Below are 27,064 nucleotides of genomic sequence, written 5' to 3' on the forward strand. Positions count from 1 at the left end.
TATATTGTGAAAAGCAATGCTCCCATAACACTCCCCTGTGGCACACCAGAGGTTACTTTAACGTCTGTAGACGTCTCTCCGTTGATAACAACATGCTGTGTTCTGTTTGCTAAAAACTCTTCAATCCAGCCACACAGCTGGTCTGATATTCCGTAGGCTCTTACTTTGTTTATCAGGCGACAGTGCGGAACTGTATTGAACGCCTTCCGGAAGTCAAGAAAAATAGCATCTACCTGGGAGCCTGTATCTAATATTTTCTGGGTCTCATGAACAAATAAAGCGAGTTGGGTCTCACACGATCGCTGTTTCCGGAATCCATGTTGATTCCTACATAGTAGATTCTGAGTTTCCAAAAACGAAATGATATTCGAGCAAAAAACATGTTCTAAAATTCTACAACAGATCGACGTCAGAGATATAGGTCTATAGTTTTGCACATCTGCTCGACGACCCTTCTTGAAGACTGGGACTACCTGTGCTCTTTTCCAATCATTTGGAACCTTCCGTTCCTCTAGAGACTTGCGGTACACGGCTGTGGAGAAGGGGGGCAAGTTCTTTCGCGTACTCTGTGTAGAATCGAATTGGTATCCCGTCAGGTCCAGTGGACTTTCCTCTGTTGAGTGATTCCAGTTGCTTTTCTATTCCTTGGACACTTATTTCGATGTCAGCCATTTTTTCGTTTGTGCGAGGATTTAGAGAAGGAACTGCAGTGCGGTCTTCCTCTGTGAAACAGCTTTGGAAAAAGGTGTTTAGTATTTCAGCTTTACGCTTGTAATCCTCTGTTTCAATGCCATCATCATCCCGGAGTGTCTGGATATGCTGTTTCGAGCCACTTACTGATTTAACGTAAGACCAGAACTTCCTAGGATTTTCTGTCAAGTCGGTACATAGAATTTTACTTTCGAATTCACTGAAAACTGCATGCATAGCCCTCCTTACGCTAACTTTGACATCGTTTAGCTTCTGTTTGTCTGAGAGGTTTTGGCTGCGTTTAAACTTGCAGTGAAGCTCTCTTTGCTTTCGCAGTAGTTTCCTAACTTTGTTTTTGTACCACGGTGGGTTTTTCCCGTCCCTCACAGTTTTACTCGGCACGTACCTGTCTAAAACGCATTTTACGATTGCCTTGAACTTTTTCCATAAACATTCAACATTGTCAGTGTCAGAACAGAAATTTTCGTTTTGATCTGTTAGGTAGTCTGAAATCTGGCTTCTATTACTCTTGCTAAACAGATAAACCTTCCGCCCTTTTTTTATATTCCTATTAACTTCCATATTCAGGGATGCTGCAACGGCCTTATGATCACTGATTCCCTGTTCTGCTATTACAGAGTCGAAAAGTTCGGGTCTGTTTGTTACCAGTAGGTCCAAGATGTTATCTCCACGAGTCGGTTCTCTGTTTAATTGCTCGAGGTAATTATCGGATAGTGCACTCAGTATAATGTCACTCGATGCTCTGTCCCTACCACCCGTCCTAAACATCTGAGTGTCCCAGTCTATATCTGGTAAATTGAAATCTCCACCTAAGACTATAACATGCTGAGAAAATTTATGTGAAATGTATTCCAAATTTTCTCTCAGTTGTTCTGCCACTAATGCTGCTGAGTCGGGGGGTCGTTAAAAGGAGCCAATTATTAACCTAGCTCGGTTGTTGAGTGTAACCTCCACCCATAATAATTCACAGGAACTATCCACTTCTACTTCACTACAGGATAAACTACTACTAACAGCGACGAACACTCCACCACCGGTTGCATGCAATCTATCCTTTCTAAACACCGTCTGTACCTTTGTAAAAATTTCGGCAGAATTTATCTCTGGCTTCAGCCAGCTTTCTGTACCTATAACGATTTCAGCTTCAGTGCTTTCTATCAGCGCTTGAAGTTCCGGTACTTTACCAACGCAGCTTCGACAGTTTACAATTACAATACCGATTGCTGCTTGGTCCCCGCATGTTCTGACTTTGCCCCGCACCCGTTGAGGCTGTTGCCCTTTCTGTACTTGCCGGAGGCCATCTAACCTAAAAAACCGCCCAGCCCACGCCACACAACCTCTGCTACCCGTGTAGCCGCTTGTTGCGTGTAGTGGACTCCTGACCTATCCAGCGGAACCCGAAACCCCACCACCCTATGGCGCAAGTCGAGGAATCTGGAGCCCACACGGTCGTCGAACCGTCTCAGCCTCTGATTCAGACCCTCCACTCGGCTCTGTACCAAAGGTCCGCAGTCAGTCCTGTCGACGATGCTGCAGATGGTGAGCTCTGCTTTCATCCCGCTAGCGAGACTGGCAGTCTTCACCAAATCAGATAGCCGCCGGAAGCCAGAGAGGATTTCCTCCGATCCATAGCGACACACATCATTGGTGCCGACATGAGCGACCACCTGCAGATGGGTGCACCCTGTACCTTTCATGGCATCCGGAAGGACCCTTTCCACATCTGGAATGACTCCCCCCGGTATGCACACGGAGTGCACTTTGGTCTTCTTCCCCTCCCTTGCTGCCATATCCCTAAGGGGCCCCATTACGCGCCTGACGTTGGAGCTCCCAACTACCAGTAAGCCCACCCTCTGCGACCGCCCGGATCTTGCAGACTGAGGGGCAACCTCTGGAACAGGACAAGCAGCCATGTCAGGCCGAAGATCAGTATCAGCCTGAGACAGAGCCTGAAACCGGTTCGTCAGACAAACTGGAGAGGCCTTCCTTTCAGCCCTCCGGAATGTCTTTCGCCCCCTGCCACACCTTGAGACGACCTCCCACTCTACCACAGGTGAGGGATCAGCCTCAATGCGGGCAGTATCCCGGGCACCCACAGCTGTAGCCCGATCGGGGGATGTGTGGGACGAGCTGGCCGTCCCCGACAAACCCCCATACGGACCCTCACAGTGATGCCCATTGGCAACAGCCTCAAGCTGTGTGACCGAAGCCAACACTGCCTGAAGCTGGGAGCGAAGGGATGCCAACTCAGCCTGCATCCGAACACAGCAGTTGCAGTCCCTATCCATGCTAAAAACTGTTGTGCAAAGAACGTCTGAACTAATCTACAGAGAGCGCAAACAAATCGACACAAAATTTAAACGGTTATTAAAATACGAGATTGCCTAGTAAATGCAGTAATGCTGCCACTTGTGCACTGCTGACGCACTGCTCGGCGGCGGAAGGAGACTACGCGATTTTACACTATTCAGGTACTAAAACGCGATGCTACAACTCTCAAATACTATAATACGCCCGAAATTTATGAATTAAACAATGCAAGCACCAAAAACACGCAAAGAAATTAAGAATTAAACTATGTAACAAATGAGTGAGCTAGGAGTATACGACTTGCTGCTGCAGCTGCTTATCCAACGGCGGCAGGGAGCACACTGCTCCCAAATAAGTATGGATAGATGGGGGCTTGAGGTAACTTCTTCCCAAATTTAAGTAACCTCACACAGTCGAGTATTTAAACTAATAACAAAATACGCAATCCTGTCTTCCTTTCACCCAAATAAAAAGGGCATTCATATAGCTGTCACATTCGTCGCGAGATAACAGCACTTGCACTGATATTTCAAACAAATGTAATTTATTCTTTAATCTGAGTTGCCCGTTTTCTAAATTCATGTCATGTGTCCATCTTTCTGGATCATTTTCAGATCGACACGGTTTCGGAAATTCCCCGTTACAAACTTCTAGGACTTGTAGAGGAGAATGACTACATAATATTGTGAATAGGAACCCCTGTACGGAAACCTCACCTACCGACGCTACAGAGCGTCAAAGTTATGGTTCAAATGGCTCTGAGCACTATGGGACTCAACATCTGAGGTCATCAGTCCCCTAGAACTTAGAACTACTTAAACCTAACTAACCTAAGGACATCACATACATCCATGCCCGAGGCAGGATTCGAACCTGCGACCGTAGCGGTCGCGCGGTTCCAGACTGAAGCGCCTAGAACCGCTCGGCCACAACGGCCGGCCCAAAGTTATGGGTGTTGTTGCCTGCAGAAGTATGTATATACAGTGTGATGGAGAAGAATAAATGTATCAATTTAATGCAAGGGTACAAGCGAAAATCGTTCTGATACATCTAATAGTGGAATACCTGTACCGGTACTATTGTTGCCAGGAAGGTAGGTTATGCAACTTTCATAGATGGTAATATGGACCAAAACAAGCAAAAACGTTTAGTAAACATGGGCTGTAAAGTTCATACCAGGGGAGCTATGGGCACTTGTTGATCTTCACTAGTGCAAAAAACATTTCCCATATTAAACAAGTGTTCACAGCTCTTCATATATGTAATTCAGTATCCACGTTTACTAGGCAGTTTTTCTTGTTTTTGAAAGCTGCCTACTCTGCAATCCTAGCAACAACAGTACCGATACGTGCATTCCACTGGCAGAGGTAACACAACGGGTTTCGCTTGTAACTTTCGACTCGTTCGTTTCTGATATAGGAACACTAACACAAAATTGATAGATTTATCGTTTTCCATCATCCTTGAAAGTTTATAACATATTCGCGGAATCACCCTGCATATACATATATTTACAGGCGCCCTGCTCCTATAACTTTGACGCTCTGTAGCGTCGTTGGATGACGTTTCCGAGCATGGGTTCCTAATCTAAATATTACGTACCCACTCCCCTCTAAAAGTCCTAGAAGTCTGAAATGGGAATTCCTGTACATCCTGTATGTAGTAGCGTCAGTAACCCGTCCTTTCTGTGTCAGAACCTCATGTCACAGTCTTACGAGATTCTGACACAGACACGACGGGTTGCTGACCCAACTTTATAGATCTAATGATGAATCAGAGAGATCGAAACATATCTGTGCTGTGAGTTTCTCATATGAGTTTGTGACACAGACACGAGGAGTGGCCGACGCAACTACATAGATCTGAAGATGATCCTGAAATATCGAAACACGTCATGTATGTAAACGAAACTGCAATTCATTCGGAAGAATAAATGAGAATTGTTTTAAATTTCGACAAGCAGCATTTGCAAAAACTGGCAAAGCGTTTTTGTGAAATTGATTAGAGACCTCGTAAAGTTTCTACAGTCTGTATAATGCATCTACCAGATTGCGTTATTTCAGTATCATTTTGGAACATTGCTATTTCTCGACCGTGACATTAACATCAGTTCGGTCACATGAAGCGGAAAACAGGAGTGACCAGAGAATTAACGATTCGCCAATTAACGGAGATGAAGTAGCACTACCGCGATGCCAAATGCACTTTCATTAATTTAGGTGTAATGACCTCCCTTTGTGCTGCAACATATCACACACCCACCCACCCACCCACCCACCCATCCACCCGTCACCCGCCACACTCACACACACCCACAAACACATGGAGGAGACGCAAGTTTGTTGAACTGTCGCTGTTGACTGATGCATAGACGTGTGATTCATATCGAGGATACACTACCTTACCAGACCAAGCCAAGCCGACAACATGCTTCACCGTAATTCAGGTTTACATCTCACAGCAATGGAATTTGCCATGCAACGAAATTCCGTAAATACTTTATCATTTGGGGCATTTGTTTTGTCAAATATACTTTAACTGCAACTGTATTCAAGCTGTACTAATGAGAAGACCTTTACTGGTGATCTGTTAAATTAAAATTCGCACACTGATATCGGCATTCAGTTCCTTTGTCCACTTTCGTCCATCAGCTATGATATCTTCCTCTCCTTAGGCTTAAGTATTCCAAGCTATGCTAATTATGTGGTGTGGTGACGAAGAGGTACGATTCATTTCCTTTTTACTGCACAGTAGAGAGTATGCTTGTAGTTTCATGTGTTCCATAGGTTAGTGCTCTAATGAGACTGCTTTCTTTATTGTCTTTCATTATTTTCACGTATATTTCAATATTTGTCTTCCCTAAAGTCAAAGCTATTCCCTAATGTCTTAACAGATGTCCTATCGTCCTGTCACTTCATCTTGCCAGTGTTTCCCACATAGTCTTTCTTCGATGAATTTGCGAAGAACTCCTTCACTGCTCATCTTATCAGTCCACGTAACTCTCAACATCCTTTTATGGCACCTCATCCACATGTATCGTTTGTTTTCTTTTCCGATTTTCCCATCGTCCATTATTCGCTTCCATACAATGCTGTGCTCCAAACGTACTTTATCATAACTTTTCTTCGTCAAATCAAGACCTATGTTTGATACTAGGAGACTTTTCTTGGCCAGGGATACCGTGTTTAATGGTTCAAATGGATCTGAGCACTATGGGACTTAACTGCTGAGGTCATCAGTCCCCTAGAACTTAGAACTACTTAAACCTAACTAACCTATGGACATCACACACCTCCATGCCCGAGGCAGGATTCGAACCTGCGGCCGTAGCGGTCGCGCGGCTCCAGACTGTAGCGCCTAGAACCGCTCGGCCATGACGGCCGGCTATACCGTGTTTACACGTACTAATTTTCTGTCTTATATCTTTCTTGCTTATTCCGTCAAATGATATTTTTTTGCAAAGCAGCAGAATTCTTTCACTTTCTCTACTGCGTGGTCCCCAAGTTCGATGTGAAGCTCATCGTTAATCTCGTTTCAGTTACTCCTTATTGCTTCTCAACTTAAGCTTTATTTTCAGATATTATTTCATGTGTTCTGTTTCTTCTTCCTTAGAAACTGCTGCCCCACGATAGCGTGTTGAGCAGCAAAGTAACTTAATTTCTGAAAAAGAAGCGCATCTTACATCACATACTTATTATTGTAATGACTGATATCATCGGAATTAGGCTGTTTTCAGATTTAATATACAAAGAGGATGCGGTATCAGCTGATGCCAGCGATAATCACATCACTCACTGCATTTAAATCTGAAGGGCAGCAAGCCACCCTGACTTCTACGGCAGGACGATTTGCTGGCGTAGTGGTAGTAAATTATACCTTGCTAGTGAATCAGTCTATAAGTGAAAACCATGTCAAAATCCCTACAGTAGTTCCTGAGATTAGCTATCAGAAACAGACAGAAAAAACTTGAGGGGGAACAATGATTTATAAGATGTATAGAAGGAAAATTTCTGTTGATTTTGGTCAAGCTGTGTTACTCTCTGGAGTCGCAGAAGCTGGTCACTTTACTGCTCTTTCCGCCAGATACCGCCTCCTCTGTAGCTGGCCAGCTTCTAGCTCCCACTATTTTCACGAGGTGTTACTCCAAACGCCAGTTAAAGATGGAAAAACCGTCCACCCTTGATGCACTAGTGATAATACGTAATGGATGTGGAGTGGTTTATTTGTAACGAAACATGGTACAGATTTACCGACATAGGAAAGCAGGATAACGGACATAAATACGCTCACGAGGTCTGACTTGCTATCGGTCACGCAGCCGGGTAACTTCATAGACAATCGCCGATATTTCTACAGGTGATCACCCTATCATTTTCAGGGTAAAAATGGCGGTAAGGTATTTGGACAATAACATTCATTTATGATACAGATCAGACTCCCAACTTAAAGGTCGATATCGGACTCTCAGACACTAATGTACATTTGCACCTGTTATTCAAGTTGGCTACCAAACTGTTGGGACTCCTTGGCGGACATTATCCCACTCCCCTCTCAAGGCGTTATTCAGCTCTTGCACGGTTCGGCGAGGGGTTCTTCGTTGTGAAACATGTCTGCCAAGATCATCCCCGGCACGCTTTGTGTGGTTTAGGTCCGGGGAGCAAGGAGGCCATTCTATACTTTCAATATCTTTCCAGTGTGTCCAATACCTCAGCTGTTCTATGTGGGCGGAAACTGTCGTCCATGAGCAGAAAGCTGGGACCTACCGCGCCCCCAAACAGACAGAAATGACGCACAATAATCTTCCTGCACTATTGCTGTGCTGTTACGGTACCTCTCGCAAAAATATGCATCGGTGTTCGGCCACTGTGCAAAATCCCTACCCACACCATAACGCCCAGAGCATACCGATGGCGTTTACTGTGGTGTGCAGCTTGTTCCCTTCTCGCTACCACTAACTGGTGGCCAGAGTCACTTTCCACAGTGAAGCGGAATACGTCAGTGAACATCATTAGGGACCACAGTTGCTGACCCCACCAAATATGCTCTCTACATCACCAAACTCACCCTCTACGGTCCCATGGTTGAAGCGGGATGCATTTAGCACGCTTTCGGACATACAAACTAGCCTGATTTATTCGCCGTGAATTGTTTCTGGCAGAAATACGTCTACGAGTAATGGTTGCAGTGATCTGCTTAGGACTGAGGTGTCTGTTTCTTTTCGCCACTACGGCTACGATGTGTTGGGCCGTCTTCTACGACGGCATGCTTTCACATATTTTTTTCAGGTTCAGCGGCCTTCATTAATCACGAGATGACACTTTTGGACACACCCATTACTGTGGCCACAGTAGTGACACTGACTGGCTTCGAGCCGTCCAACTGTTCGTGCACCATCGTAAGCACTCATCTGCTGTCTTGTAGACACGTTGCCGTACCACACGGATTGCCGCACTAATCCGTTCCACTACACTCTTCATCAAACACCGCACTGCATGAACTGTCGAATGCGTAGCGAGCGTTCGTGAACAGCATTCAGAGCACTCAACACGTCCTGTCCTCTGCATTATTTTTACTGTCATTGGTTGGGTGATTCATAGCATTATCGGTTGTTACGTAACGGTTGCCAGGTTTTCATTAGGAAGTGTCAGTTCTTTAACAACTGACAATCAGTGTAAATTAAAGGGTTTCTGTATTATAAGGATTTCCATATGGCTTTCATTAACAGAGAAACTGATTCCCGAGGTTGGTTTGTGTATATACTTTATAATTATAATTATAAGTGTGTAATACACATACGATTAAGTTCTCAGACTGGGCACGTAACGGCGGTGTGGCATTCTCGAGCGCATACGTGGCGCCGTGGTATGGTTCGTTGTCAGTTAGCCTCTCGTCCCAGCAAGAAACAGTCGAGTAAGCAGAAGTACGGTTGTTATTGCGAAGGTCATTTGATTGCGCACGTCGGAACAGGAGTACGTCGCAGTCGAAACAACGGACAAACATCAAGCTCTGCCAGAACTTAGGCAAAACCGCTACCGAAACGTTTCAAATAATACAGTGAGAGTACGATGACAACGCACTGAGGCGCAGTGCTGTGTCTAGGTGGCACCGACGTTTTTTGCAAGGATAACGTGCATACTGGTCGGCCACCAACAGGTCGAACTGATTGCAGAATTGAAGAGGCTACAATGTTGGTGCGTGACAACCTCTCCCAAACGGTGGACGGTCTCGCAGCAGCAGTAAATGTCAGCCATGTTATTCCTACGCTACTCTGGCTGATGATCTAAACATGTAGCGTGTTTTCCAGCACGTTGTAAGGTCAATGCCATGATCACGAGACCATTTGTGGGGACCTGATCAGTAGCGCTGACGATGATCCCACATTTATCAAACGGATAATAAATGGAACGTGATACGAAGGTGGTTTGAAAAGTTCTCGAAATCACCACGAGAGGTCAGCACTAGCGCAATGAGTTGTTCACGTGATATTCGTTGGACTGCTGCCTGTAAACACGTGCCACTTCAATGCTCTTGGAAGAGAGCTGTGGCGGTGACGCGGCTCTGTTGTTCTTCGCGCGTAGTGATTTGCGAAGATGGAAAAAAAAATCGAGATTCGAACAGTGATTAAGTACTTCGTAAGTAAAGGTACGAAAGCAAAGGACATTTCCAGAAGGCACTGGGGGACTGTGCTCCTTCATATTCAACTGTTGCACGTGGGCAAATGAATTTAAATTTGGTCGGGAGCGCTTAGATGACGATCCGCGCAGTGGTCGGCCAAGATGTGTCACTACGCCAGAAATCATTGCAAAAGTGCGCAAAATGGTCATGCAGGATCGCCGATTGAAAGAGCGTGAAATTGCTCACGCTTGCCAGATGTTATCAGAAAGGGTATATCACATTTTAACTGAAGAATTAGAAATGAAGAAATTATCTGTAGGATGGGTGCCGCGACTCTTGACGCTGGATCAAAACCGCCTGAGAATGGACATATCAGAACAATGTTTGGCCCATTTTAGGAGAAACGAACAAGATTTTTTGCACTGGCGTGTGACCACGGGTGAAACTTGGGTGCATTACTATATCTCGAAGACAAAACAAGTCAAAGCAGTGGAAACATGCTGATTATCCGCCACCAAAGAAAGCAAAGACAATTCCTTCCCCTGGAAAGATCATCGCACCGGTGTTGTGGGATGCGAAGGGGATTCTGTTTGTAGATTATTTCCCCACTGGGCAAACAATTACTGGAGAATACTATGCTAACCTTCTGCACAAATTGCAACAAAAGATACGCGAAAAAAGTCCAGGTTTAGCAAGGAAGAAAGTCATCTTCCATCAAGAAAATGCGCGCCAGCACACATGTGCCGTCGCCATGGCAAAATTACACGAACTAAGGTACGAATTGTTGCCACACCCGCCTTATTCACCTGATATGGCTCCGTCAGACTTCCATCTCTCCCCAGCCGGCCAGTGTGGCCGAGCGGTTCTAGGCGCTTCAGTCTGGACCCGCGCGACCGCTACGGTCGCAGGTTCGAATCCTGCCTCGGGCATGGATGTGTGTGATGTCCTTAGGTTAGTTAGGTTTAAGTAGTTCTAAGATCTTGTGGACTGATCACCTCAGATGTTAAGTCCCATAGTCCTCAGAGCCATTTGAACCATCTCTCCCCAAAACTAAAAGTTTTTCTTGGTAGACGAAGATTCACTTCAAACGAGGAATTGATAGCCGCAGTTGACAACTATTGTGTAGGCCTTTAGGAAACTCATTTTCGAGATGGGATTAAGGCACTGGAACATCGTTGGACCGAGTGCATTAATCTGATGTACGTAATTTTTTTCTATTCCGCTCCGAGAACTTTTCAAACCACCCTCGTACATGATGTTTCCCATTTTGTCCGCAGCTGAAGCGACAGTCCCTCACCTGACAAGCGCATCGCACGACGGAGAAAACTACTTGAACTTTTTTTTGACTTAAACAGAATTGTTCACATGGAATTCATCCCAGACGGTGCAACGGCAAATAAAACGCGCTACAAGCAGACCCTTGGCCTGGATGCGGCCCGCCACGAATTTCTCTCCTGCGCTAACCTCTTCATCTGGGAGTAGCACTTGCACTCTTCGTCTTCAATTATCTGTTGGATGTATTCAAATCTCTGTCTTCCCCTACATTTTTCATCAACTACAGCTCCCTCTAGCACCACGGTGGTTATTCCCTGATGCCGTAACACGTGTCCTATCATCCTGTCTCTTCTTGTTGTCAGGTTTTCCGTATGTTCCTTTCTACGCCGGTTCTCCGAAAAACCACGTTATTCTTTATCTTACCAGTCCACCTAACGTTCAAAATCTTTCTTTAGCACCATATTTCAGACGTCTCGATTGTTTTTCTTCCCGGATTCTCCACTCTCCATGATATGCTTCCTTGCAATGCTGTGCTCCAAACGTACATTCTCAGAAATTTCGTCCGCAACTTAAGTCATATTTTTCATACTAGTAGGCTCGGCCGATTAAGAGGTTCCGTTTGTCGTAAGCGTCCTGAAGTTTGGCGTAGGAAGAACTGGCAGCTGCTGCACGGTGTTGCCCTTGCGCATAGCTCTCTTCTCCTCCAAGAGGAACTTACAAGGTAACACGTCACCGTTTTGTCACTGCCACACCCTCCCTACTCATCTGATCTAGCACCATGAGACTTTTGTCTCTTCCCAATATGAAAGCACTCCTACGGCGGCGTATATTTCATTCGACCCAAAAAAGATCATGAAGGCCATAAGAGAAACTGTACGGGATTCTTCTGTCAACGTGGTTCAGCGGACATTACCAGACGTGCACAGTGGCCAACAGCGAAAATTGTGAGGAAGATGTTGATCTCTTTAAGTGTACTCTGTGACCATCTGGATGTCAGGTAAAAATCCAATTAAAGAAGAAAAAAAGTGCACGCCTTATAACGCGGCATCTAGTGAGACATCCAGGTTCTTCTGGTTGCATACTCTCCAGGAGTGAGTCTCAGTAGTTACGTATTATCGAGGAGTGTAGTAATAGGTAGAGATGGCCTACTTTAGCCGCTACTGGTCATTACGACAATAAATACATAATGTACACTGCACTTTGTACATACAACCACAAAATAAGATGATGTTTACTCCTGGTGACACAAAGCGCCTCCATGCAAATTATTACTGTAGGTGAATCGTTCGAATGTTTAAAGCAGCTCCGGATGTTCTGACGAAAAGACAACAGGTCGCGAAAGCATTAATTGTATGATTCTGCTGTAGAAATTCCAGAAAACTGTAATTTGGATATAGTTAGAAGATTCTCCACAGAACTCAAGGGCCGGCCGTTGTGGCCGAGCGGTTCCAGGCACTTCAGTCCGGAACCGCGCTACTTCTACGGTCGCAGGTTCGAATCCTACCCCGGGCATGGATGTGTGTTATGTCCTTAGGTTAGTTAGGTTTGAGTAGTTCTAAGTCTAGGGGACTGATGACCTCAGATGTTACACTACTGGCCATTAAAATTGCTACACCAAGAAGAAATGCAGATGATAAACGGGTATTCATTGGACAAATATATTATACTAGAACTGACATGTGATTACATTTACAAGCAATTTGGATGCATAGATCCTGAGAAATCAGTACCCAGAACAACCACCTCTGGCAGTAATAACGGCTTTGATATGCCTCGGCATTGAGTCAAACAGAGCTTGGATGGCGTGTAGAGGTACAACTGCCCATGCAGCTTCAACACGATGCCACAGTTCATCAAGAATAGTGACTGGTGTATTGTGACGAGCCAGTTGCTCGGCCACCATTGACCAGACGTTTTCAATTGGTGAGAGATCTGGAGAATTTGCTGGCCGGGGCAGAAGTCGAACATTTTCTGTATAGAGAAAGGGCCGTACAGGACCTGCAACATGCGGTCGTGCATTATCCTGCTGAAATGTAGGGTTTCGCAGGGATCGAATGAAGGGTACAGCCACGGGTTGTAGCACATCTGAAATATAACGTCCACTGTTCAGAGTACCGTCAATGCGAACAAGAGGTGACCGAGACGTGTAACCAATGGCACCCCATACCATCACGCCGGGTGATACGCCAGTATGGCGATGACGAATGCACGTTTCCAATGAGCGTTCACCGTGATGTCGCCAAACACGGATGCGATCATCAAGATGCTGTAAACAGAACCTGGATTCATCCGAAAAAAAATGAAGTTTTGCCTTTCGTGCACCCAGGTTCGTCGTCCAGTACACCATCGCAGGCGCTCCTGTCTGTGATGCAGCGTCAAGGGTAACCACAGCCATGGGCTCCGAGCTGATAGTCCATGCTGCTGCAAACGTGGTCAAACTGTTCGTGCAGATGGTTGTTGTCTTGCAAACGTCCCCATCTGTTGACTCAGGGATCGAGACGTGGCTGCACGATCCGTTACAGCCATGCGGATAAGATGCCTGTCATCTCGACTGCTAGTGATATGAGGCCGTTGGGATCCAGCACGGCGTTCCGTATTACCCTCCTGAACCCACTGATTCCATATTCTGCTAACAGTCATTGGATCTCGACCGACGAGTGCAGCAATGTTCGCGATACGATAAACCGCAATCACGATAGGCTACAATCCGACCTTTATCAAAGTCGGCAACGTAATGGTACGCATTTCTCCTCCTTACACGAGGCATCACAACAACGTTTCACCATTCAATGCCAGTCAACTGCTGTTTGTGTGTAAGAAATCGGTTGGAAACATTCCTCGTGTCAGCACGTTGTATGTGTCGCCACCGGCACCAACCTTTGTGAAAGCTCTGAAAAGCTAATTATTTGTATATCACATTATCCTTTTCCTGTCGGTTAAATTTCGCGTCTGTAGGACGTCATCATCGTGGTGTAGCAATTTTAATGGCCAGTAGTGTAAGTCCCATAGTGCTTAGAGCCATTTGGACCATTTTTGAACAGAGCTCAGGGGGTTCTTCTGTTGTTGTAGTTTTAAATGAAGAAAGTCTACCTTTGTTAGTAAATAACGCCTCATAAAAACAATAATTTCCATCTTTATCGCTTTTCAAATTTTATAAATTATACTACTTGACGCGTTTCGGCTTATGTAATCATCAGAATCACATTTAAACACAATACCTCGACAGACTGCATGCACTCCTCGTCAACGATCATCTTGTACACCTTTCTGGATATCCAGATCTCAAACGGAATTAGTTATTTCAGAGACAAATAAATTGTCTTTGTTACTTTTCCTCTTATTTGTGCTAAATTTACTGCCAACGATGGATTCGAACGAAATAAACTGAACGAGCGTCCGCAGGGCGACCCCAAAGCTTTAAGAGGCGGCTATGAGGCTGTCTGGGAAGGCAGCACATTACTGAGAGTGCTGGTGTCAACGCAGCGCTACGTTCGGGCCTCTGAAGAAGAGCCAAGTTTCCTCGCCCCGTCGTTCTTGCTTTCGGACAACAACATGATTTGTACGGCAGGAGCGCCGACAACTGGGCAGGGAACACCCGAGTTCTGGATGTCTTATGATTGGAGGAAGTGTTTGGTGCGTTGGTAAAAGGAAGAGTTCACTGCTCTAGAAATTCTATTTGTAACCCTCTGTCGCAGTTGTGTGCAGTGTGCGTTAATGTTCGAAATAAGATAGTTCTCTCTCTTTCCTGCTCACTCTCTCCATTTCTGCTGTTTATTCCGTCTTACGGGTTCCGCTGTTATCAAAATTTGGCAAATTTATTTTAATTTTGTGACCGGATGCCTTTCCTGTCGCTACAGTCATCAGCTATCCAAACAGAGCGAAGTCATGTGTGCCACCTGTTTGTGATTCGTGTTCTGCATGTTATCATATTTTAAGTGTTTGTATATCATATTCCTTGATACTCAGCCGGCCGCGGTGGCCGTGCGGTTCTACGCACTGCAGTCCGGAACCGCGTGACTGCTACGGTCGCAGGTTCGAATCCTGCCTCGGGCATGGATGTGTGTGATGTCCTTAGGTTAGTTAGGTTTAAGTAGTTCTAAGTTCTAGGGGACTGATGACCTCAGATGTTGAGTCCCATAGTGTTCAGAGCCATTTGACCCATGTTTGAACCTTGATACTCAGATGACAACGAGGACAACATGGGTCTAAAAGAGAGTGGAAACAGCCTGAAAACGAAACTAGGGCTCTCCAGTCTACCATATCGACGCTCGTTAATCCACAAAGCGGATTCGATCCGCGTCTCACTCAGCTCCCTTTCTCACAAGCTCGCACACTATGCATTCTAGAGAGAGTTAGTATTGTATACAAGGGTGTGCAATAAATAATGGAACACATTTTTCTGAAAGCAGGTTACTTTTAATCAGTGTTCCAATACACCATATTATTCCCCACTCTTTTGGCTACAGAACTCCTTTTTTCATACCACCAAACTACAGACCGATTTCACTTTTGCCAGCATTTTCAAAAAATTTAGAAAAAGTAATGTACAGGCAGCTTCTCAACCATCTGACCACCGATAACATATTATGAAGAACACATTTTGGATTTCTGAAGGGTTGTGATATCGAGAAGGCTATTTACATCTACAATGAAAATGTGCTTAATTCATTAAATAACAAATTACAAGCAGCGGGTATTTTCTGCGATTTGTCAAAGGCATCTGATTGTGTGAACCACAACATCCTTTTAAATAAATTAGAATTCTATGGTGTCACGGGCAGTGCTGCAAAATGGTTCAAGTCATACGTCGCTAACAGGAAACAAAGGGTGTCAGTGCAAGGGTCTAGTGAATTAAGTCATCAGTCATCATCAGAATGGGAAGAAATTACATGTGGTTTCCCACAAGGATACATCTTAGGGTTATTGCTTTTTCTTGTGTACATTAATGATCTCTCATCAGTTAAACTGCCAGAAGCGGAGTTCGTTTTGTTTGGAGATGACAGAAGTATTGTAATAAATAGTATGTCGAGTGTATTTCTAGAAAGATCTGCTAATGATATTTTCATGGGTATTAATAAATGGTTTAAAGCCAACTCACTGACATTAAACTTCGGAAAGACTCACTATACGCAATTCAGAACCTGTAAGCGGTTTCCACCCAGCATATGCATAAAGTATGAAGAAGAACAGATAGAAGAGGTTGACAGTCTTAAATTCCTGGGATTACACCTTGATAATACTTAAATTCAGTTGGGAGGAGCACACCACAAAACTGCAGAAACCCGTTAACAAATCTGTATTTGCAATTTGAGTGTTAGCAGACATAGGCGACATAAAAATGAAAAAAGCTTGCATACTTTGCCTACTTGCATTCCATAATGTCATATGGTATAATATTTTGGGGTAACTCTTCAAGTCAAACAAAAGTTTTCAGAGTCCAAAAGCGTGTAATACGTATTATTTGTGGAGTAAATTCACGGACGTCCTGTAGAAACCTCTTCAAAGAAGTGGGTATACTAACTACTGCCTCTCAGTATATTTACCCCTTAATGAAATTTGTACTAAATAATATATCTCTTTTTCCAACAAACAGCTCAGTTCATACATACAATACCAGGAACAAAAATGATCTGCACAAGGACTTAAAAGCACTTACTTTGGTTCAAAAAGGAGTCTATTGCTCAGGAACACTCATCTTCAATAATTTGCCAGCAAACATAAAAAATTTAGTTAGAAATAAAGATCAGTTTAAAAGGAGTCTGAAAGACTAACCAGTGGCCAATTCCGTCTACTACATTGACGAATTTTTTAATAGAAACAAATGATGTATTGTATATATTCATACTGTTAGTATTACGAGGGCTGTTCAGAAAGTAAGCTCCGATTGATCGCGAAATGGGAACCACAGTGAAAATTAGAAATGTTTTATTTTTAACAGTTAGCTACACCATCCAGCTACTTCTCTACGTAGTTGCCGTTCTGACTAAGACATTTGTCGTAGCGTTGTACCAACTTTCCAATAGCCTCATCATAAAAGACAACCGCCAGTGCTTTCCGCCAATTCTCTACGCTGGCCTACAGCTCGTTTTCTGTGCCAAAATGTTGTATTCATAGCCAGCGGTTCATGTGAGCAGAAATGAAACGCAGGGGGAGTCAATTACGGGCTGTATTGTGGGTAGTCAAACATTTCCAATCGAAAACGATGCAGGAGTATCTTCATTGCCCCTTCAGAATGCGGCTGAGAATATTGCCTTGTAGAAGAAACTGCACTACAGTTATGTAATGTTGGCTGTGTAGCTTCAGGCGAAATTTCTCACCAGGTCCTCGTACTTGGCGGGAGACGCTATTCTCTAGACAACTTTACGCGATCACTGTGAGCTCAGAAATGAGAGGAGTGACGTGATGCTATCTAGGGTCATACTAGAGACACTGTCCAACACATCTGTGCAAAGCTTTATCGGATTATCATAGTCATTTCCATTTCGCGATCAATCGGAGCTTACTTTCTGAACAGCCCTCGTATTATTTCAGGTTTAAAAAGAAATGGCATGTTCCACATCCACGAGGATCTCCTCAGCACCGATCTATGGAACGAAAAACTAATCTGATCTAATATAATCTAACGTAATCTTCGTTCGACGCCAGGGCCTTACGCCACCTTCCTGGGTGGGCCAGCATGCCCACATAACACCACTCTATTGGTCGGCGTCCTGATACGAAACAAGGGCTGTACCGTTGTAAGAGGTGCAGAGGGGGGTGAGTATGCCGATGCTTATCCCAGTTCACTCTTACCGACGCCACGTCGTCATAAAGCCCCTGTTACACGATGCGCGTATACCGTCCAACCTTGATGCACTAGCGCCCCACGCGTGCATATCTATGACTACATGGTGGTTCAAGTAGACCTGTTACATCATCTATGCGTGATATACCTGGCGCACATGCGCAGTAGTCGGCAATGATGCGCGAAATGCAAGTAGAACTGTCTGATCTCGCAAAGTCGTTCGTTCTACCGCGCGAAACACAAAGGGGACTATGTGGCATATTGGAAGGTCTGTTGCACTGGGCCAAACTGCACAACTTGCCCACCTATCACTGCCAGTTCCTCTTTTCAGGCTTGCTGATATAAAGTAAGAGATGCAATCAAAACCTGCAGAAGTGGCTGAGCGGTTCTAGGCGCTACAGTGTGGAACCGCGCGACCGCTACGGTTGCAGGTTCGAATCCTGCCTCGGGCATGGATGTGTGTGATGTCCTTAGGTTAGTTAGGTTTAAGTAGTTCTAAGTTCTAGGGGACTGATGACCTCAGCAGTTAAGTCCCATAGTGCTCAGAGCCATTTGAACCATGCAATCAAATCAAACATGAGTTTTCGTAAGTTAAGGAATTACGATATAGGTCGAAAATCACCGTGAAACGTCATGTGCATATTATTCAGAAAGAAACGGTTGCCGACTGGCAAAAAAACAAAAAAAAAATATTTTTTACTGCGTTTATGAAAATCTACTTACTGAAAAAATGTGGAAAATCCCCAACACGAAAATCTGAAATGAGCCACTAGCCACCTGACTATAAGCAAATAACAAGCAGAAAGCACTGCGGTACCCCATTCTGCGAATGCGCGAGTTATCGCTGCCTAGAGCGCATTCGCGCATTGTCGACAGTTTCGCACGGATAATGTTCTGCTATGTAATGTAGGCTTTCACGGCCGGTGTTGTCTTCACTTAAAACATTCGGGCTGATAGGCAGTGGTCGATGTATAAACTCTCCCCTGACGTTTCGTCTTCGGCTGCGGGTGACATCTTCCGAGGTAAATCCGGTTTACCTCGGAGGATATCTCCCGCAGTCGGAGATGAAACGTCAGGGGAGAGTTTTATACATCGATCACGGCCTATCAGTCCGGAAGATTAAGGTGAAGAATGTTCTGTTAATTTTCGTAGTTTCACCCGTTCTACCGCTAGATGGCTGTCGCGCTAGACTAGTACCGTTCGCGGCGGATCGTCGTGAACACCTCAAAACGGTTCAAATGGCTCTGCGCACTATGGGACTCAACTGCTGAGGTCATAAGTCCCCTAGAACTTAGAACTACTTAAACCTAACTAACCTAAGGACATCACACACATCCATGCCCGAAGCAGGATTCGAACCTGCGACCGTAGCGTCGCGAGGTTCCAAACTGAAGCGCCTAGAACCGCTCGGCCACTCTGGCCGGCGTGAACACCTCAAGGGGACATTGTATATCCTATGCCGCCAATGTTAAATTATCGAATTTTGTGGCTCATTATCTTGGAAACTTTTTAAGACACCAACTTAAAATTTTCCATAATTATTGAATGCACCTTTATAGATACACTGAACTAGGATCATTACTAAAATTTTATTGTGGGCCATGTTATCTTTTTTCCTTCATACACTTTATTTTTTTGACAGAATTCTGTAAATAAATGAACATAAAAACAAACCAACTCAGGATACTTTAATTATTCTAGTTCCATATGTGTTGAATCTCACACTTGCCATACCGTTAAAATTTCATGTCTCTACCATCACCAGGTTTTTAGAAAACGGGTCATTTATTGCAAAAAATGCAGTTCAGAGATATTGAGGTTTAAAACTTTTTTTATTACAAATTATTATACAGACTTACATTTCTGCGTCTTTTATGCACTAGAATTGCCCTGGCCTACAGTCCGTGTCTTCTTCAGTGTCACAACAGCCCAGTACTTGCCTCCTCCTTTTCGTTCTTGCTTCTTTTGTATTGTGCTGTGCAGCTAACTCTGCTTCGCGTACACCTAAGTTCATACAGTCCCCTCAGTCCTTTAGCTGTGTTCTGTCCAAATCTTACCCCTAACTTCTCCAGAACCTTAAGTCATTCATAGTTCCCACCATCAAAAGTTATTACAGCATTAGACACTGCTAACTTTAGAGTCCTAAGGCCAACAAATACATTTTTAGGCACATGGCACCACACAACATTATTGAAGGACTTTTTCACATTCTGGGTCTTCTCATGTAAACACTTCTTTAGTAGCTCAGGATTTGCTAAATCTCTGTAAATAGGTTTGATTACCTCCATTACTGCCATAGGAAGAGAATGTTTATGTGTAAATTCATGCAGGGTGCCAGAAAATTCAGCCTGCCTTTATTTACACCAAGTGTTTGGTGGAGGTGGACACACAGCATGACATGGTTTTACATCAGATGATATTCGATGAAAGAAAGTGCTCAACACAGGTCTTTTAATCTACTCTAAATTGTCACAGTTTCTTATACGCTCAGTCAGTTTACTTACGTATAAAAACAATAGAAGTTAGCTTACTATAAAAATAGCCGATAATCACACTACTTTCAACGAAAACTAGTATCAGAAACAAAGTACTGATTTGTTTACTCGCAATGCCAACTTCCGAGGCGTAGCAGTAGGCACAAAACAAAGCAATTCACAGCCTTTTAGACTGTGTAGTTCCCAAGATATGACTGCTCAGCTGTGGCAGTATATGCGTAGCCACGAAATTTGACTGTCACCCGTCAACCTTCAAAATATTATTTGAAGGTCTCACAATTGTCTGATTTTAATGTATTATATACTAAAATGTTCAGGAAAGTCCAATGTACGTTATGGAGTAGAAAACAGAAAACGTCAAATTTTAACGAATTTCACTTCTAAAAACAATAGAAGTTAGCTTACTATAAAAATAGCCGATAATCACACTACTTTCAACGAAAACTAGTATCAGAAACAAAGTACTGATTTGTTTACTCGCAATGCCAACTTCCGAGGCGTAGCAGTAGGCACAAAACAAAGCAATTCACAGCCTTTTAGACTGTGTAGTTCCCAAGATATGACTGCTCAGCTGTGGCAGTATATGCGTAGCCACGAAATTTGACTGTCACCCGTCAACCTTCAAAATATTATTTGAAGGTCTCACAATTGTCTGATTTTAATGTATTATATACTAAAATGTTCAGGAAAGTCCAATGTACGTTATGGAGTAGAAAACAGAAAACGTCAAATTTTAACGAATTTCACTTACAATGCGCCGGTGCTTAATGTACAAAGGACTGCACCACAATCTAATCGTCAGTGGCGGCTGCTATGTAAGAGCACATGAGCATGTGAACACTCAGACTTTTGACACCTTGCTGATTAATTGGTTTTTTTCTTTGAATGCTGTTAAACGTTATGTATATGCAGTAATACGAAATATACGGCACATTGATACCCCTCTACACTCTGAGAAACTTGGCATGGTTGGCGCGAGTACACTGTCTGTTGTGCACGGTTTAAGGAGTTTCTGCACATGCGAGATTGGCATGACTGGGTGAAATACATGCAGATCAGACGAACAATGTGCACGGGTTGTGGCGTGCACAGCTAGTCCTTAACACTCAACTACAAGTCTACATCAATGCCACTAGATGGTAGCACACTCCATTCGCTTGGAAATTGGCGTAAATCATGTTAGGTGGTCGCACACTCGTCAGATATGCTAATTCACTCGACACACAGTAAAATTAAACCGGACGGTGGTATATGTTATAGTTACACTGGAAAGGAAATTTATTTTGTGGGCTTCTGAATGTGTTATAGTATATTAAGTTTTGGATGTTATCGTACAGTAATCCTTTTGTATTCCCAACAGGAGAGTGCACTGGTTTAGTTGGTTTCATTTACCTATGGTCAGGTGATTATGTCGGTAGATATTATGGCATTACTACTTGAATTTAATCACTTCGTCCAACGACAGTTTGTGTTGTAGTTGGTTGGGTACTATGTGGGTGACAGTACTGACAGGAAACAGCCAATCGGCTTTCGTGCGCAGTGTCAAGATGAACGCTATTGAATCGATTTTAAGAGCTAACAGAAAACTAAATTACCAGGACAAGTTAGCCGCAAATTGGGATCCCACAGACCAGATTTGTTGATTGACAATGTTACAAAATCAAATATGCGTGATTACAAGCGTGTATTTGACAAAGAAGTGTACAATAAGCATAAGTGGTTGTGTGGGTGCAATGTAAGACAGGCACTGTATTGTTCCCCATTTTTGATTTTCAGCTCAGAAATTAACTCGTGGACTAATACAGATGTTAGGTGTCTTATACAAAAATCTGAAAAAATAAAACAGAATCGTGATGACTGGGTATTGTGTGATGTCCTTAGGTTAGTTAGGTTTAAGTTGTTCGAAGCTCTAGTGGACTGATGACCATAGATGTTAAGTCCCATAGTGCTCAGAGCCATTTGAACCATTTAAAACAGCACGAAAACTCCCACTTCCACAAAAATGCGAACATTGAACTCTCGGTGCCTGGTAAAGTGAACATCAGTACTCAGTTTGACAGGGTATACAGAGAGTCTATCAGGAATCATAATGAGCAAGTACACAGGAATAGACATATCCTCTCCAAGTTAATAGACTGCATAAAATTTTGTGGGGCGTTTCAATTACATTTACGTTGTCACGATGAAAAGAAAGATTCAGAAAACGCAGTAGTGTTTCGTGGGGTTGTAAATTTAGTAAGTGCTATTGACAGCTCAGTGAAGGAACACTTACAAACTGCAACTGTGTTTAAACACAGTTCAAAATGAACTCATGAATTTTATGCTAAGTGTATGAAGACCAATGGTAACGCAAAAAATTTTAGGTGTGCATTATTTGGCTATAATGGCACATCGAAACAACAGATGTGTCTACCATGCAAATATTGGTGATTGTATGTAGATACGAACTTCATGGTTCTGTCGTGGAGAGATCTTGGGGCTTCATTAACCCTGACGCACAGTATGCTGAGACGTTATTTAAGGCGACAAATTCTGAATTGCGAAATCATGCAGATAGAAAGAAGGAAAAGGTGACTGCATAATGCTATGACGGTGCTGCTGTTACAAGCGGAGGTATTAACGGTGTTTAGGCAAGGATTAAGCAGATACATCCAGAGCTTATCATGTTCACTGCTATGCTCCTCCATTTAATCTGGTCTTGCAAAAAGCTGCATCTATGAACATATCTGCCAGAGCATTTTTCATTGAAGAAATTTCGTCATCTTTTGAAGAACAAATTCAGAAGAAAAGAAAATCAGAAAATAAAGTATCAGATAGGAAGGAAGTTTGTGATGCCATAATAAGACATTTGAATGAAAGATTTTCTATCACGAATCACCTTGCAGCATCAAAATTGTTAGATTTGAGCTCATTTTCTCTAATTTCGACAAATTTTTCGGAGAGAGAGCTTGCTTGACATCAGTGTTGAAACGTACCCATGGTTACCGAAGGTGCAACTGAGAACAGAGCTAGAAGTCCAGAATGAGATTTCCACTCTGCAGCGGAGTGTGCGCTGATATGAAACTTCTTGGCAGATTAAAACTGTGTGCCGGACCGAGACTCGAACTCGGGACCTTTGCCTATGGCGGGCAAGTGCTCTACCAACAGAGCTACCCAAGCACGACTCACGCCCCGTCCTCACAGCTTCACTTCTGCCAGTACCTCGTCTCCTTACATTCCAAACTTTACAGAAGCTCTCCTGCGAACCTGGCAAAGTGGAAATCTCATTCTGGAAACATCACCTAGGCTTTGGCTAAGCCATGTCTCCGCAATATCCTTTCTTTCAGGAGTGCTAGTTCTGCTAGGTTTGCAGGAGAGCTTCTGTAAAGTTTGGAACGTAAGAAGACGAGGTACTGGCAGCAGTAAAGCTGTGAGGACGGGGCGTGAGTCGTGCTTGGGTAGCTGAGTTGGTAGAGCACTTGCCAGCGGAAGGCAAAGGTCCCGAGTTTGAGTCTCGGTCCGGCACACAGTTTTAATCTGCCAGGACGTTTCAGAGCTAGAAGTACTTTACAGCAGGAAAGACTTTCAATTCGCAAGTGGCGCTGTTGCAATGCTGCAGCTTCTACTAGACAGCAACTTGGCTCTAGACATATTTCCGCAGCTAATGAGCATAATTATAAGAACTCTTACAACAGTTGAACCTGAACGTCGTTTCTCAACAATGAAAGTGATAAAAACCTTTCTTCGAAACAATGACAGAGAACTGACTTTCGGCATTGACAATGCTTGCAATTGAGAAAAAGTTTGTGAATCATACTAAAGACTTCAATCATAGAGTAATCGAAACATTTGCACTATTGAAAAAGAGACGCATGGACTTTCTTTGTAAATAGGCAATGTCAGTCATGTTGCTGTATGGTTTTCTCTATGTAACGTGTGTCTACAGTGCAGCGTAACGTGTATTAATATAAAATTTTGTGTGGGACTATATGGAAGGATAGAACATTTCATACGAAGAGATTACGCCGTTTTTCTGCTTCAAAAACTGAGACCTGGGAGTGATAAAACTTTAGCAAAAGTAATATTTGGCTGACGAGACGGAGAGTAGTGAAAGTTTATCATTATTTCGTTCTTGCCCTACACTTAATTATGAACAAAACAAGAGAATTTCAAAAAAGGAGTCTTTCTTTCGTCAGAGAAGTTATGCATATTATTTTATTATTTATATTATTATTCAGTATTATTATTACAATTATAGGAATAAGAAGTACTGCCACTGATGAAATTTAGTCACTCAGTGGATGCAGTTATATGAATTTGTTCACAATCATAACTGTTATACAGCAGACGCCGTTTCATACATTTAGGTTGATCTGAGTCTAAAAGTTTGTGAAACACCCAAAATGTATACTCGCGAGCCGCCACTGCTAATAGTGAAATTAAAGATTAGATTAACTGTTCCAAACGTCGTCAGTGCGTGCTTAAGCTTATTAATGTTAACATTTTACAGTCTCCGAATGATCAAATGAATACGACAGGCAAAATGTACGATTTTAAGAAAAAATAAGTGGCGCTAAATAATAAAACTAGAAAGCTAAAAACTGGACCAAATATACAAAAGTATGTCACAATTAAAAGAACAAGTCTCAACTTAGTCAGAACAATATTTTGGCCAAAATCGGCATATTCACGAAAAATTGAAGGCGCTAAATATTATACTCAGAAAGATAAATTTGTACGTAGTCTCTGTTTCATATAAGGAACATTAACTATATGACACCAATAACCTACCTCTATTAGTTTTCAAGTTATTTACTAGAAAACAAATTTTAATTTTGAACGTAAACGTCCTTATTCATAATAGATTAAGTATCACTTGTATTTGTAATAGAAGCTCTAGTTACAGTACTCGATTACATTCAGGCAATAATACAGATGTACCATATTTCAAGACTGTATTGTGAATAATAATAATTACAAGGAAGGCAGTTCAGAGGTCATGTTTTCTGTCGGTTCCATTCTAAAAGTTGTAGCTGGCAAAGTTTAAATGCAGTTGAACTAAAACTTTTTCAGTAAGTTAAAAAAAAATGGTTCAACTGGTTCTGAGCAGTATGGGACTTAACATCTGAGGTCATCAGTCCCCTAGAACTTAGAACTACTTAAATCTAACTAACCTAAGGACATCACACACATCCATGCCCGAGGCAGGATTCGAACCTGCGACTGTAGGGGTCGCGCGGTTCCAGACTGAAGTGCCTAGAACCGCTCGGCCACTACGGCCGTCTTTTCAGTAAGTAAAGCAAATTTAACCCTGTTAATACAAAAATTAAGAAGATTGTAAATTGTTAAACGACATAAATATTAATTAATACATGTCAAGAAAGAGGCCGTTTAGATACTGCTACTTGGGCCCAGGGCGGTTGGTAGCAGATGTTTCATTTGGCGGTCCGCTGCACTCCTATATAAATACGGCCAGAGAGGCAGTGGGAAGAAACAGTTCACACTGAGATATCAGTCTGTCCTCGTCAGTCAAACGCGTGCGTGTGGTGTGCCTCAGATGACGTCGGAGCTGGGCAGACTTGAATGCTTAATCAATAAAAGTAGGAAGTGTACTTGCGAGGACGGTACACCATCTTGAATCGCTTAGATTTCACGGAAGTAGTTTTTTTTGTGCCACCCACATCTTTGACGAAACTGCGTGGCAAGTGGAGGGACATTTTTCCACTTTTAAGGCTAGCAATTATTTTTTGTTGATTAGAAGTCAGGGCGATGGATCATTTGACTTGGAACTTCCCGTAGAGGTCGCCTCTGAACTGTTAATAAATGTTCAAATGTGTGTGAATTCCTAAGGGTCCAAACTGTTTAGGTCATCAGACCCTAGACGTACACACTACTTACACTAACTTAAACTAACCTATGCTAAGAACAACACACACACACACACACACACACACACACACACACACACATGCCCGAGGGAGGACTCGGACCTCCGGCGGGAGGGACCGTGCAATCCGTGACATGACGCCTTAAACCGCGCGGCCACTCCGCGCAGAACTGTTAATAGTGCTGTTGCCAGTAGGTATATTAGATAGAATACTAGGACTTACATTTTGTGCGTGTGAAGTTTAACTGAATATACGAATCAGTTAAAACTCTAAACTTTTATTTATAGTCAAAGTTCCTGATCCTTCTGAGTAAACAGCAAGTGGGAACATTTTCTTTCAGGGAGTACAAAGAGAAATGTGGACATGCAGACAGGAAATTATGGTCAGTATGTTCTTCATCGTTTTCTGACTGACTGAAAAAATCGTTTCCAGGCTCTTGTAAAGGGCGAAGATAGGTGTAAAGCATGAACATGCAGTTTAAGTGTCTTTTAATAACGACATAGCAAAAGTAACGACCATGTGGATTATTTACGCGCTGCTCCACATTCGGAGCCATCTTATTGCTGCATCGATAACCTTTCATTAATCCAAGCATTACTACTTGCGGAGTGCGTCCTCCATTGGGCCAAACAGGTGAAAGTTGGGAGATGCAATATCCGGCATGTAGAGTATGGATGAAGAAGACAGTCCAGTGACGTTTTGTGTGTCCTTCATTGCTGTTTATGGTATTCTGTTAGGCGGCAAGGAAACCATCCCGCACATGCCTTTGTATACCCTAACTGGTGGACAAGTAAGCGTGTCAACACTGTCAACAAAGACACCCAGTTGTGCGGCGAGGTGTTTGATTGTGATCCGACGATCATCTCGAACTAGAGCGTCCGCACGTACCATCACCGTAGGAGAGACAGCTGTGTGCGGTCGGCCGGCACGAGGGAAATCGGACGGGTTTGCGCGACGTTGTTGCGAGGATGACAGACGCGTCGCTCGACGACTCACCGTGCTTTTGT

The sequence above is a fragment of the Schistocerca cancellata genome, chromosome 2 (genome assembly GCF_023864275.1).
Source record: "Schistocerca cancellata isolate TAMUIC-IGC-003103 chromosome 2, iqSchCanc2.1, whole genome shotgun sequence".
Lineage (NCBI taxonomy): Eukaryota > Metazoa > Arthropoda > Insecta > Orthoptera > Acrididae > Schistocerca > Schistocerca cancellata.